The 7,181-nt window shown below is 56.8% G+C and overlaps 1 pseudogene; it reads right to left on the minus strand.

Moving 5' to 3' along the window:
- Positions 1–1,524: 1,524 nt before the first annotated feature.
- LOC119516133 lies at positions 1,525–5,517 on the minus strand (annotated as a pseudogene).
- Between the last annotated feature and the right edge of the window lie 1,664 nt (positions 5,518–7,181).

Below are 7,181 nucleotides of genomic sequence, written 5' to 3' on the forward strand. Positions count from 1 at the left end.
GGCAAGTCACTGACTATCTTAATTTCCAAGCCACTGACAGATACCACACAGTGGGCTGGCTTGAACAACGGGAATTTATTGTTTTATAGTTTTGGAGGTTAGAAGTTCATGTCGGCAAGGCCATGCTTTCTCCCCGAAGTCTGTAGTGCTGTGGAGCAGACAACCCTCCTAGTTCATTGGTTTGCGTCTCTCAACCTCTGGTCCCGTGCCATTGTCCTGGATCTCCTCGTGTCTCGCTCTGCTGGTTTCCGCTGACTTTTGGCTTCTTCCTGTGTGGCCTTCTCCGAATAGCTATGTCTGAATTTCTTCTGTTTATCAAAGACTCCATTAATATGGGTTAAGGTCTTCCCTGACTCGGTCGGGACGTACCCACAGGAATACAGATTAAGATTAAGAACATGTCTTTTGTTGGGGTACATAAGTCAACCTACCACACTGACTGAGACGAAGCCAGTGTTCTTTTTACAGAGACCCACTTTGTTCAGTTCTGTACATATGGGGGCACTGGCCAAGTCCAACCCACATTAGCACGCATTGCTCTGCGGGGAATAAAGCACCCTACATACCCAGCCGAGAACCACTGCCTGTGCCCCGGGAACCCAGGTTCAGCCCTCTTTAGTCCCTTGCGCCGCCAAGGTGTCCGAAAGGGGCAAGTGAAGGCACAGACAGAAATAAATAGGTATTGGGGGGAGCCATATGTGGGGTGCCACTCCCAGTTTCCTTCCTTCCTTCCAGCTTTGGGAACCAATCGCACAGGAAAGCACTCAGCCCCAGGGTGGTCCCTTCCACGCCTGTGATCCTAGGGCTAATGCTCCCCAAAGAGTGGGCAGAGGGAAGGTGTTTGTTCATCCTCTCCACCCACCTTGGCCCTTCTGGGCCCTTGTGTTCCTCACCTATTGCCCATAGCCTACACTTTCCTCTTTTTGAGCTCCCCCTTACTCCATGTTGTCTCAGTCAGGAAAGGGATAATAAGGCATAATATTACCCTATTGGTCTGTACACTGCTGGGGCCTGGGCTGTTGAGGGCTGGTTTCCTGCCAGCTACTCTCTCTAGGGCCAGTGGGGCTTGAGGTAACTTTGGTGAGAACAATCTCCTGCTGTTCCCTCCTGAAAGGGGAGGAAGAGAAGGAAAGACACCTGGAGTTCAAATGAGGATGAAGGGAAGAGGAGAGAGGCATGTGTATTCTTGTGTTTGTGTGTCTGTGTGTCTGAGGGTCTGAGAGCAGCCTCAGGTACCTGCAGGGTTAGGAGCTGGCAGGGGACAGACATCCCCAGGTTGTCTAGGCACTAACATCTCAGAGCTCAGCCTGTCTGTATTAGCCACAGGAAGGCAGGAACACATTTTGGGTAGAAGAGGGGCCACTCTTGGGTGTCCCTGCTTCCAGGGCCTGCATCCCCCTCCTTAGAGTAGCTGAAGAGGCACTATCTTGTCCCAAATTAGACAGCGAGGAGCAGAGGGTAGAAGGCCGGGGCATTATCCTGGGGCTGAGTGGGCTGTGGCCCCTGGTGGGAAGGTGAGGAGGGTCAGAGAACCTTCTGGCTGGCAGTCAGAAACTCTTCTGCCAGCTGTGTGCCACCCGTGCTTTGATGGTATACATGTCCTGGGGCAGCTTTGACTTCCACCCAAGCAGCACCTTCTCCTTCTTGGTGTCCTTCAGCATCTGCAAGGCCTCTGTCTCCACCACTGTCTGCAGAAGCTGGATGTTCTCTGTTGTGGAGGTTTGTCTCCATCGAGTACGTGGGGGGCAATGGTGGATCGTGGATTATGGGATACTTGGGATTAAATGGAGCCAGCTCTTCAATCTTTTGCCACGTCTCTTCTCTTTCCTTCATGCAAAACTGGCTCTTTTCTTCTCTGCCTTGTATTGCCCTGTGAAATCATCAAACAGTTCCTGAGTCATCTCCATAAACAGCTTCAGGGCATTATATACCAGCCCACGGACTGTTATCCTAGTGGCTCTTGGGAGTTCCGGTCGAGTGCAGGGAACATGATGGGGAGGACTTGGGCAGTGTTGTCACTTATCAGGCTCCTGATGTACTCGTCGTTCCAGTCATAAAAAGTACCCTCTGCCACCTGGAAACCGGGGCTGGAGATGCACTTGGCAAGCTGGCAGAAGAGTGGTTCCATCATTTTGCTGAATTCCAAAGGTTCAATGACATCAGCATCTCCTCCAGCTCATTCAAAAACATCATCTCTTTGGGGCTATGGGTGTTAGGCGAGAACATGAGAAGTCCTACTCTCACTAGCTCAGTCAGACTACTCTCCTTCTCCAGGAATTGTTCCATGCAGTATGACAAGACACCCAAGGACTTGATGGATGAGAAATGTCTTGTGCTTTTCCTTCAGGGGCAGGGCAGAGCCACTGACACAGCTGCCCAGGACTCCCACTGTGATATTCCATAGCATGGAGGAAACCTGTGGAAGACGTGGCTGATCTGCCAATGGACATAAGACCAGTGTCCCAAAACTTGCCACAGATGCGATGCAGATGGAATTGAGGAAGTCCTGCTCTTAAGAATCCTTACTGTCAAACAGGTCCAGGAGAGCAAGGACAAACTTCTGGTCAATGTCCTTCTTGGCTATGATTCACTAGAAATCAGGAGACTCAAGGAAAAGTAAGACAGAACTCATATGCAAGCTGGAGATGTGGTCAGGCAGCTTCCAGGGTGCGGGATACTGATTACGTGCTTCGACTTGGCGGGCCTGGGCTGGGGGACCTGATCAGCCCCTGGGGAGGGTGGTGGGCACGGGCGACAGCGCCCTCCACAGCCCCCCGGGCCTGAGAAAGTGAGGCCGGAGGCAGGCCCCATTTCCTCACCCAAAATACCACCGTTAGGGGAGGCTTGCCGGAGGGAACCGCCTTTTCCCCACCCCCTTATCTTGCCCGCACACTCCCCGTTGCCAGAGCAACTCCCATTACCACCAGTGCGCATACATTGTTGCCAGACACCGTTACCGGAGCAACTCTCGCCCCTTTTCAATCAACCTCCGCGCCCTCTCAGAACCAATCCTAGCCTTTATCCCCTCAGCATTGGCTTGTAACAACCCCCGCCCTCTATACCAGCCTATATAACCTGTGCTCACCCCTAATAAACGCTCTTGGCTTTACCCCCCTGAATAAACCCCCCTTTTGTTCTACCCCTACTGGAGGAAGAGTGTCTTGTCTTTCCCTTCTCGCCGCCCTCCACACCTTGCACGCCTCCGCCGGGGACCGGGCCCAGTCCCCCGCCTCGCCCTCGCCTCCGGGAAAGAGCCCCCGCCGCCGGTACCCTCCGAGCAACGCCGAGAGCCGAGGGTTCAGCAACCGGCCGCCCCCTCCCCCAGACAAATCAACTGCGACCGCACCAGGGTGAGTTCGTCTTGGCCCTGCTGGGACTTGACGGAGGTGGCAGTGTCCAGAAGAGGGTCACTGAAAACGTGGTGCCAGCCTCAGGGTAAATGGCCTTGGCGACAATATCACGGCTATGGGTTATGTACTCCGCCATCTTGTGGAGTCCAGACTGCCTCACTTCCTTGAATTTGAGGTCACTGAGTGGGTCTGACACAAAGTCAAAGAGGACACAGCAATGGTGGAGCTTCTGGATAAACAGCTTCTCCTGTTCCTGGGTCAGGGAATCTTTCAGGGCAGGAAGTTTCTGTAGCTCCCAGTTCCTGCTGAGGTTGAAACAGAAGGAAATCTGCCATGACTCCTTCTTGACAATCCGCCCCCACCCCCACTCCCACCAGGAGTACCTGATCTTGCTTAGCTATGTGGGGGATGGTGTGCTATGGCTGGGATGCCTGCTGGGTGATGTGGTTGTGATTGTGGTTGTGGCTGGGTCTCCTCAGTGTTCTCACCTCCACCATTCTTGCCCGAGCAGTTGGGTTTGGCCATGCCTTTGGCAAGCTTGGCATGAGGGAGGGGACGATGGCTCTATCTCCTTGTTCAGTTTATAGAGCATCTCTACCCATCAGGACCCAGCCTGGCTCTTGCAGTCCTTGCTCCAGCTCCAGCTTTGACTGCACTTGGCCTGCTCCACCATCTGTTTGCCTGAAGCTAGTTTTGAAAGGGGTGTCTTTTGGGAAATCTCTCAAATCTGACTCCCTGTAGCACCCACCATGGAATCTGGTGGACATATCGCCCTGAGATCTACTATCCTAACCATTCTTCTAAAACTGTTTTAGAAGCACTTCAAATTTTCAAAGCTCTTGCCTATATAATATAAATTATATAATTAAGTATATAATTAAAATAGATTTATAGCTATAATTATAGCTCCTCTACAATTCATTCATTGATTAAACAAACACCTTTGAGCACCCAAAATTTGTGCCAAATGCTGTATCAGGCACTGGGATACAGCAGTGAACAAGATAGATGAGGTCTGGCTTGCCTGGAGTGACAGGCTGGGGGGAGAGAACAAAATTAACTGGCAGTTTCAGCATCCATGGCAGAAGTAAAGGGGGCTGTGGGAGCACTGGGGTGGGCAGCTAACCTTGAAGGGTACAGGAGGTTCCCCAGGATCTATAAGATCTACAAGTCCGTACTGCCGACTAAGCTGGGATGTGAATAATAAGAAAGAATTAGTCAAGTGAAGGGAGTGCATGGGGGATGGCATGTTTGGGGCAAGGGAACAGACCCAGAGGTCAGAGTACAAAATGAGATATTTGGTTTAGAAGGTTCATTCTGCAAAGTGGAGAACTGACTTCAGGAATAGAAAGCAGGGAGGCCTTTAATATGGTCTGCGTGATAGAGGACAGTGGTAGAGACAAGACAATGGGAAGGAAACAGTTTGGGGAGGTGTGCAAGGACAGAGGCGAGAGGGATGAGGGAGAAGTCAAGGATGACTTTAGTTTTCCGGTTTAGGTTTTCCCTGTACGACACGGGCAATTCCTTTTGGTTTCCTTTGTTTTTAACTAGATAACCCCAGGAGCGCCGACTTTCCCACCTCTCGGGGGGAAGGAGGCTTAAGGGTGAAGTCTTAAACTCCAAGGCGAAGAGGAAGCCTTGGCCCAATTCAGGAAAGAGCTGTTAGACTTCCGTCAGCGTTCCTGTGTCCCTCATAACTTCACAGGTAAATTGCAAATTTTACAGAAGAGACTAGGGCTGTGTGAACCTTTCCTGAGCCACCTCCTCTGCTCAGGAAGTGGACGTGAGGCTGGAGGGCTGCAGCTCTACGCAGTGATTGCAAGTTCGCTTAGTGGGCAAGGTGAGCCAACCCAGGGAGTCCTGGGAGCTCCAGGATTCGGTTAAGGCCACAGCGCCCCACATGGAGCCTGGCTGGTGCCTAACACCTCCCGGTACCCACGGAAAGGGGCGGAGTTGGGGTTTTTCCTCTCGTAGAAAAGTTCCTGGCTCCCCCTAGAGCCGGGCGCACGCCTCCCAAGCCACACCACGTGTCGCAGGTAAAACGTTTTTTGGCTCTTCCCCTCCCCCGTTCCGTTCCCTCTTCCTCTTCGCCTTAGGTGGCAGGAAAATCCTTTACCTCCGACCAATCCCACCGATGCCGAGGCGCGCGCGCGCGCGCCAACTCAAGGTCCTTTCCTGCACTTCATTGGCCACCTCCACCTATGCGGGCTGACAGGCAGCTTCGCGGACCTATTGCGGGAGGAGGAGGAGGCCGCTCGGCCCTCCCAACTGCTGCTTTGTTAGGGGCTCCCTCTCGGGTCCCGGGTCAGCCGCGCCTCCGCTGCCGTCATCCGACCTCTCCAGGTCGCGCTGCGGGAGGCTGGTGTCGGGGCATCCCCCGAGCGCGCGGCGCCCGCATCCCCCGAGCCGCGCGCCCATGGCGGGGATGCAGCCCAGGTACCCGGCGTGCGCCTGTAGTCACTCTGCAGCCCAACTCCGAACGCCCCGCTCCTGCATCCGCCGTTTCCGATTGGCCGGCCGGAGGCGGAGCGATCGTCAGGCAGCCCAATCCGGGCTCGGTTTCCCACGGGCTCCCGCGGCCCCGCCCCCGAGGCCGCCGGTGGAGGAGCCCTGACAGCTCCTATTGGCAGACGACGAGCGGGCCGGGGGAGCCGCGGGGCCGAGCAGCGCCGCCGCCGTCGGGCGCGCAGCTCTGCAGCGCAGCGAACGCCTCGGCGCCCGCAGCCGGAGGAGCCCGGCGGCCCCGCATTTCCCGGTTTCCCGGACGAGCCGCGAGTGAGTACTGCAGGCCTGGGGATGGGGGCTGGAATCGGTCCGGCTGGCCGGAGCCGACCCGGAGGACTGAGGTGAGGATGCCCGGAGCCGCTCTGCCGGTGACCGGCACGTCCTGACTCGCGTCTCCCGCACACCGGGGCTCCCGGCGGGTCCTAACTCCCCCCGATTGGGCTTCACTCGTATTGTTTTCGTGCTCACACACTTGGGAGGTGGGGTGAGCTGGGGAGGGGAGGGAAGAGGGGCCAGCCCTCGCGCGGAGGAGCGGCCAGGAGGAAGAGGCTCCCCGGAGCCCAGGTGCCCGGCGCCCGATGGCAGTGACAGCGTCCAGGCGCTGGCGGTCGGTCTTCACGGCAGCGGGAGGTCAGCGCTGACCTGCGGCGGCGGTGGCACTTTGTATTTGTCGGCTGATTTTTATCAACTTCGGGGAGGGCGTGCGTGTGCGTGCGTGTTTGTATGCGTGTGCGCCTCGGTCCCTGACCTGGGCACCTCGGGGCCTGGGTTTTCGGCGAGGCCATCTGGGTGCTCACTTTGGCAAGCCGTGCCACTCGCCGGGCCGTGGACGCGGGGTGGAGAGCCCGGGGGTCGGAGACTGGGCTGGGGGCTGGGAAGGGAGGGCATTTAAAGAGCGATCCTGCGGACGCGCAGACAATGACTCGTGCGGGCGGCGGGGACCCTGGGGTTGTGCGCTGGGTTCCCGCGCCGGATCGGGTCCCCGCTTTGCCCTCTTGCCAGCTCCGGCGGTTTGGATGCCGCCGTGCCGCGCGGCTGGCTGCCCAGCTGGGGACCCGCGTGGGGCCCGCTTTTGTTTACAGACCTCGCCATTGGGCGAGAGCTGCGCGCTGCTCTCCCCCGGCCCCAGCCGCCGCCGCGTGCCCCCTCCTAGCTGGGAGAAGTTGGTGCGCGCTGTCAGGTGACGCCCCCTCCCCCGTCTTCCCGGCGAGATGCTGCAGGGAAAGATGCCGAGGCGGAGCCTCCGCGCCCAGCCCCGGCTCCCCGTGGCCCCCCTGTAACCCGAGGAGCTCGTGCCGCGCCCAGGAACCCTCAGGCTGGCAGCGG

Source organism: Choloepus didactylus, chromosome 1 (genome assembly GCF_015220235.1).
Source record: "Choloepus didactylus isolate mChoDid1 chromosome 1, mChoDid1.pri, whole genome shotgun sequence".
NCBI lineage: Eukaryota > Metazoa > Chordata > Mammalia > Pilosa > Megalonychidae > Choloepus > Choloepus didactylus.